Raw genomic sequence first — 7,458 nt, forward strand, 5'->3', positions numbered from 1 at the left:
AGGAGAAAGGAAGGAACCAAAAGAAGGGGGAAGAAACGGCGCAGACTAGGTCTGTGTGATGGGGATTTAAAAACGGGTAGTGACGCGTATGCGTGGATTGTGAAAAACGACAGTGATGCGCACGCGTCATCCACACGTACGCGTGAGGTCGAGTCGCACGGTTAGCGCGTTACCCGTATGGGCTCGGCACAACTCACTGTTCGAGCCATGCGGGAGGCACAGTTCTAGCATCACATAATCACAAATTTTTTGGGACGAGGCAACACGTACGCATCGTCCACGCTTACGCATGGGCAGCGTTACGCGCCTAGCACCCCTTCAGCATGAACCTGGCACAACTCTCTGTCCAGGTCGTGCTGTGGCATTGTCCCAGCACGAAGAAAGCACAATTGGAGAATGGGTGTCGACGCGTACGATGGGCCACGTACACGTCACTAGTCCCCGAGCCCTTTGCCCCCTTCCCGCACGGCCCTAGCACAACTATCTATTTGGCTGTGTGGATGCGTCATTCAAGCACCATTTTTCCATGGGGCCTAATAAACCCATATTTTATGATATATTTTGTGCTTAGTTTGAGTGATTTATTCAATCCTTCACCCACTTATTCATATTAATTGCATGGTTTTACTTTCCCTTCCTTATTATGTGATGTATGTGAAAAACATGTTTCCTATGCTTTAAAATTAATTACTTTAATTACCTTTATTTCCATTTGATTCCGTGACTAGTGTGTTGAGTAGTTTCAGATCTTCTAAGGCAGGAATGAGTCAAAGGATGGAAAGGAAACATACAAAAATGGAAGGAAAGCATAAAACGGAGTTTGTGAAGAAACTGGCATCCATGCGATCGCATGGGCGACGCGGTCGCATGTCAAGCGCGAAGAAGCAGCGACACGGCCGTATGACTGACGCGACCGTGTGACAAGAAAAACTCCGAATGACGTGACCGTGTGACCCACGCGGACGCGTGACAGAGGCCACGCACCAGAAATTGCAGAAAACACTCATAGCGATTTTTGAGGCCCTTTTTTGCCCAAATCCAAGTTCAGAAGGTATAGACCAGAGGTTATGAAGTGGGGGAATGCATCCATTCAAGGAGGGACTCGACTTTAGTTAGTTTTGATGATTTAGATTTAGTTTAGAGAGAGGTTCTCTCCTCTATCTTCTCTCTTAGGATTAGAATTTAGGATTTCTCTTAGTTTTATGAGTGACTCTCGATCCCAGGTTCAATGTTCCTTTACTTTAAGCTTCCCTTTCACTTTTTATTCTTTCCATTACTTTAGTTGGTTATTTGATGTTGCAATTTAATTTATGAATTCTTCCATGTTACAGATTATTATTTTAAATTAATGTTATTTGAGGTATTTCAGTTTATGATTGCTTTCTTTTATTTACATTATTGTTATTCCCATCTGAAGGCATTTTTATTCCAGTAGATTTATTTTTCTCCTTTTGGTCTTGGTTAAGAAATCAGTAACTCAGGAGTTATCAAACTCAAACATGAATGATAATTGTTATCGTTGTTAATTAAACTGAACTTCAATAATCCCAATCTTTTCTTAGGAAATAAATAGGATCCGAAGATCAAATCAATTAATCCCTTGACCTTCCTTTATCTTAGTAAAGGTTAACAAAGTGGAATTAAGATTCAATTCTCATCATCATTGATAAGGATAACTAGGATAGGACCTCCAATTTCTCATACCTTGCCAAAAGTTTATTTACAGTCATTTATTTATTTTACTTGCCATTCAAATTGCTTGTTCTTCATTTACTTTAATTGCTAATTAAACTATTCACTCCTCATTCTCAAAACCCCAATTTACAATCTCTATAACCAATAATAAGAACATACTTCCCTGCAGTTCCTTGAGAAGACGACCCGAGGTTTGAATACTTCGGTTATCAATTTATTTAGGGGTTTGTTACTTGTGACAACCAAAACGTTTGTATGAAAGGACTTTTGAAGGTTTAGAAACTATACTTGCAACGAGGATTTATCCGCAAATTTCTAGACCACGCAAAAGTTCTCTCATCAAAATGGCGCCGTTGCCGGAGAACTGCAATCGTGTGCCTTATTATTGGTTATTGTAAATATTTTTCTTTTACTTGTTTATTTGTCTTTATTTTTCCCCTCTTTATTTCTTTTTAGCTACTATGAATTCTTACCCCTTCCGCTTTGAGTTTGGTTCTAATGTTATTGAAAGGAATGGAAGTTATAATAGGAACATGCATCAAGGTCAGAACAACCAAAGATGGATGGAGTCAAGAGGATCTGATCAACCCTTTAGGCAACAACACCCTCCAAGATATCATGGACAAAGACCATTCTACAATGCATACCAAGCAAATAGACATGGTGGATAACCTTGTAATCACCAACAAGCCCCACCCTGTGCTTATAGACCATCCTCTCAACGTAACTTCGAATCACCACACTCACAAGCTCCTTTTCACCATTCGCCACCACATGATCCGCATTTACCCCGATTCTAATCCAATTATTCCCAAACACCACCACTTCCCCCTGTACCATATCTAAATCTATCACCCCGAGAATCAGAGGTTCGCCTCAAGAAAACAGTAGATCAACTTCAAACAACCCTTCATCAACTGGAGCAAGCAGTAAGGCAATTATCTGCTAGACATTCGAACATTCAAGGACATCCCACAGCCCCATGTGGGCAATCTAATGAAGAACGTAGTGTGAAGGAGATACTAGAAACTCCAGTGGACAAGACAGAGCATGGCTTTGTACTGGAACAAGTAGAGGAAGCTGTTATTATTGAAGAAGAAGAGTTGGTTGAAGACTTAGGAGACGCTGAACTTCTATGGGAATCCAGAGTTGTGAAAAATTCTGTCAAGGACGTTACAATTGATGCTAAGGAGGATTGTGCGCAGTCCCCAAGGCAGGTATTTCATGAAGAACTAGACAGAATAATCCAAGAAGCAAGTTTCCTTGATGACAATAATCTCAAGTCAAGTTCTTCTAGCAATGAGCTTGCATCCGCAAGTGAATTCTCTGAGATCGAAGAATCTTCCCCAAGTGAATACGAAGATGATACGGAGGTAGATTTCTCTCAACCTCCAGTCTATGACTTAAGTGATGAGGAAGACATAGATGGCTTTGATCAGGACATGGATACATTTGAAGAATCTTGCAAGGAAGTGGAGAATTTCACAGAAGAACACAAGGGAGTAGAACTCACAGAACCACTGGAACCACCTATCCCAAGGCCATTACCACCCAATACAAGTTTTAATTGGGTACAATCCTTAACCTTTAACTGTATTTTTCCACTTGAATATGGTTTAATTGAAACAGATGGCCAGCTTAGAGCTCTCTGCGGCTTTAAGAGTAAAAGGGAAATGGCTCGTACTCAGAGATGGTGCACGAGGTTCAATAAGGTTCCACGCTTCAACTCGAAGTGCACGGATTGGCACCATGATCAATCGGATGGATCTCGGAAAATGTTTGGTTATCCTGGTGAGAATCTAATTTCTGAACCGCCCAGATGGAAAAGTATAGATCAAGACAAAGGCGGATTTAAAAGCAAAGTTTGGGATCCTGGAATCTATGCTGACATTCGTCACCCCGGGAGCCTGACAATCTGTTTGAAGCTGCTCAGAAGCTTCACATGCCTAGTTTGGGACCCCGGAGGCTATTGGCATTCCAAGCATTGGTGGAGATTTCTGGATGAATTTAAGCATAAGCCGCCATAACAGGAAGCTCATCCAATGTCCAACTTAAGGACTCTAACTAAAAGTGCTAGGTGGGAGACAACCCACCATGGTATGATCGTTCTTTTTTTTTTCAATTTTTATTTAGTTTTATTTGTTTTCAAGTTTTACTTTATTGAACCTGGAGTTTTGCATCTCATTCATATTAATCATTGCATTCCGCATATTGCATAAAAAAAAGGGTGCGCGATGCGACCGCATCATTCATGCGATCGCGTCAAGTTGCGAAAAACACTTCCACGCGACCGCGTCATCCACGCGGCCGCGTGCCCTGGAGATCGGCGTAAAGATTCAACGTCCAGAAAGTTAGGCTGGAATCGTGCGGCCATTGTGCGTTTTGCACAAATGACCCACGCGACTGCGTCACTCACGTGATCGCGTCACTTGCACAACTTCAATCCCACGCGACAGCGTGAGCGACGCGATCGCGTCGCATGGATTGCACCAACACCCCAAAGGAGACAGAGAGTTGCGCTGAAACGACGCTGGAATCGTGCGTTTAGCACAATTTCCAGCGACGTGATCGCATGCCTCATGCGATCGCGTCATTCACTCTTTTCCCATTCCATGCGATCGCGTGCCACACGCGATCGCGTCAACCACCATTTCAGCCCAACCACGCGACCGCGTGCCCCACGCGATCACGTGGATTCAAATTTATAACCCCCCCAGTCACGCAAACCCTACCAGTCGCGCAGCCCCCCCACCCCCAACCCTCTTCTCCCTCTCTGCTCCTTCTTCCTCCAGCACCACCCAGACGCCGCCGCAGCCACCTTCTTCCCCGTTCCACCCCTCCCGCCTACCAGGTTAGGCTAGTTAGATATGCATGTTGTAGTGGATTTTAGGTTGTTAGGTAGCCTAGGATGTGGTTAGTGGATTTAGGTCTTGATGAGTATTTCGGTGAAAAAAGGAATTTCTCCCTAAACACACAAATCTAACCGGCAAGTGTACCGGGTCGCATCAAGTAATAAAAAAACTCACGGGGGTGAGGTCGATCCCACAGGGATTGAAAGATTGAGCAATTTTAGCTTAGTGGTTAATTTAGTCAAGCGAATCAAGATTTGGTTGAGTATTTTGTGATTTGCAGAAATTAAATTGCATGGAATTAAAGAGAACAGGGAATTAAAGTGCTGAATCTTAAAGAACAAGAAATTAAATGGCAGAAACTTAGAATGCAAGAAATGTAAATTACGGAATCTTAAAGTGCAAGAAATGTAAACGGCTGGAATTGTAAAGGGAATTGGGGATTGGATTTGCAGAATTTAAGCAAGGAAAAGTAAATTGCATTAAACAGAAAAGTAAAAGAGTGTTTGGGTTGAATCGGATCTGAAGCAAAACAAGTAAATGAACATGAAAAGCAAAAACAGAATGTAAATTGGAATTTCAGATCTCAGGGGTCTAGAGACTAGAAAACCAGGTCTAGATCTCACTACCTTCCTTGATCCAACAAGAACAATTGCAAGGGAAAAGTAAATTGCAAAGAAAGTAGATGAAGAACAATTAACCCAAACTGAAATTCAATTAAGCAGTAAATAAACAGAGAGATCCAAGGATGAGATTGAAATAGAATTTCTTCAATTCTTCAACCCAAGATCCAAGACAATTGTAATAGAAATTGAAAGCAATAAAACTAAGAGGAAGAGAAGTGAATTCTCCTTCCCCCAGACTAAGAAATTAAAGATCACTCAATATCCAAAGCTCTCCGAAAACTATTATGAAAATTCAAAAGAAAAGCTCCCTGAAGAACTTGAATTCTATCCTATTTATACACTTTCTTCAAATGATCTTCAAGCCTTGAGTTGGGCCTTTGCTCTTGGTGGAATTGGGTTGAAAGAGGCCTTGGTTGATTGCTCTTGAAGTTTGGAGAAGAACCAAAGTGAACCAATTGAACCGGGTTGGAGTTTTGCAAAAGTTGGACCAAAAGTTGGAGCAAAAGTTCGGGTCTAACTTTTGGTCCAACTTTTCATATCAGCCAACATAACTTGCTGATACTCACGTTGGTGCAAAAGTTAGGGGTCTAACTTTTGCACCAACGTTGGCCTTCCTTGGTGCACTTGAGGCGCCAACGTTAGCCCAAAAGTTAGGGGCTAACGTTGGGGCTAACCTTTCACCCAAAAGTTTGTGCAAAAGTTTGAGGCTAACTTTAGGTCCAGCTTTTTGCTTCCTGGTTCAATTTCACTTATTCCATTGTCTTCTCTTTACTCCTAGCTATTCCTTCTTGCTTCAACCTTTCTCCAAGCTTTCTTCACCTATCATTAATCAACCAAACACATCAAAGCTATGCTTAAAATCATGAGATATTCATTCTTTCATAATATGTGACAATTATAGTATAAAACCTCATGAAATAGCATAAATTCATACATGGTTGATTCAATCAAAGGAAACATGAAAATCTACCTAATTGGCTTGCTTGTAGCTCAAGAAAGTACATAATTCTAATGAAAACAAAAGAAAAAGACTAGTTAAAATAGGCTAAGATGACTTGTCATCACAACACCAAACTTAAAGCTTGCTTGTCCTCAAGCAAGAAATAAATTTATGCTCCAAGGTTCTTTCATTTAAGATGGATTGAAGAATAACTTGCAAAGTCCAGTGAGTGAAGTGATCAGGTACAGTTGGGTGAACTCTAAATCATGTGCTCTTGCAAGGGCTTCAATGCTCACTAGTCCTCACATATTGGGAGTCTTAGGTCTTAGGATTTTCATCCAAATGGTATCATGGAGATCTCTTTATATGTAGTCACCTTGAAGCAGCTTATAGTTTCTGTGCTTTGGCCTCGACTCTAAGTGTCATGTCTCAAAGCGGCTCTTTAGATAAGCTTTCAATCAATACTCCTAAACCAGTTGGTTTTAGGGTATTAGGTGTTGAAGCACCCCTAAGGATTTACTTGCTCAAGCCTCTTTCCTTGACACAGCTCAACCACAAGCATTTACTAGGCTAACAACTCTTTGAGTTTTGTTTCTTTTTTTTCTTTCTTTTTCTGCCTAGTAATTGATGCTCAGAGCCTTGGGCCATGTTCTTTTTGTTTTTGTATTTTCTTTTCTTTCTTTTGTTTTGTTTGCTGCTTCTTGGATCAATATATTTTTGAGAATCTCTACAATACTTCTTTGAACTTCATGTCCTGCCTATGAGCTCCCATGCAAGTTTTCACAAGCATGCAACCTCAATACAAAATCATACAACTAGAACCACCACTTCTCCTAATCTTTTGCTTGCCTCAAATTTGATTTATTCCTCAATCCTTCTTCTCAAAGAACTTTCATGTGATGCATTTCTTGAAAATTGAGTGCAAACAAGTTTTGAAGATAAGAATGTTATGATTGATCAGACATCTTGCTTATTGAATTATAAGAAAAAAAAACTATGCTATGCAGGCAGGCAGGGGTATATAGAAAGAAAACTATACTATGCAGACAGGCAGGGCAATTAAGGATACAATCCAACTTTCAATCACAGCAATATTTGATGTAGAATAATCACTTAACAATACAACCTGTTGAAGTTTACTTGATTTCCTTCTTTAGTTCTTCCCATCCGATAATGCTTCCTTGTGGAAAAGCTTCAAACCATTAGGCAACATCATTCATGGCTATGGATAGTTGCTTCGAACTATGGGTTACATTATCATCCAAGGTGGGGATATTACTCTCATGATTGCTAGAATTTGTTGAGTTCCCCTCCATGATCTGCACAGTCACAAACAATTCAAGTGATG

Source organism: Arachis ipaensis, chromosome B01 (assembly GCF_000816755.2).
Source record: "Arachis ipaensis cultivar K30076 chromosome B01, Araip1.1, whole genome shotgun sequence".
NCBI classification, from domain to species: domain Eukaryota; kingdom Viridiplantae; phylum Streptophyta; class Magnoliopsida; order Fabales; family Fabaceae; genus Arachis; species Arachis ipaensis.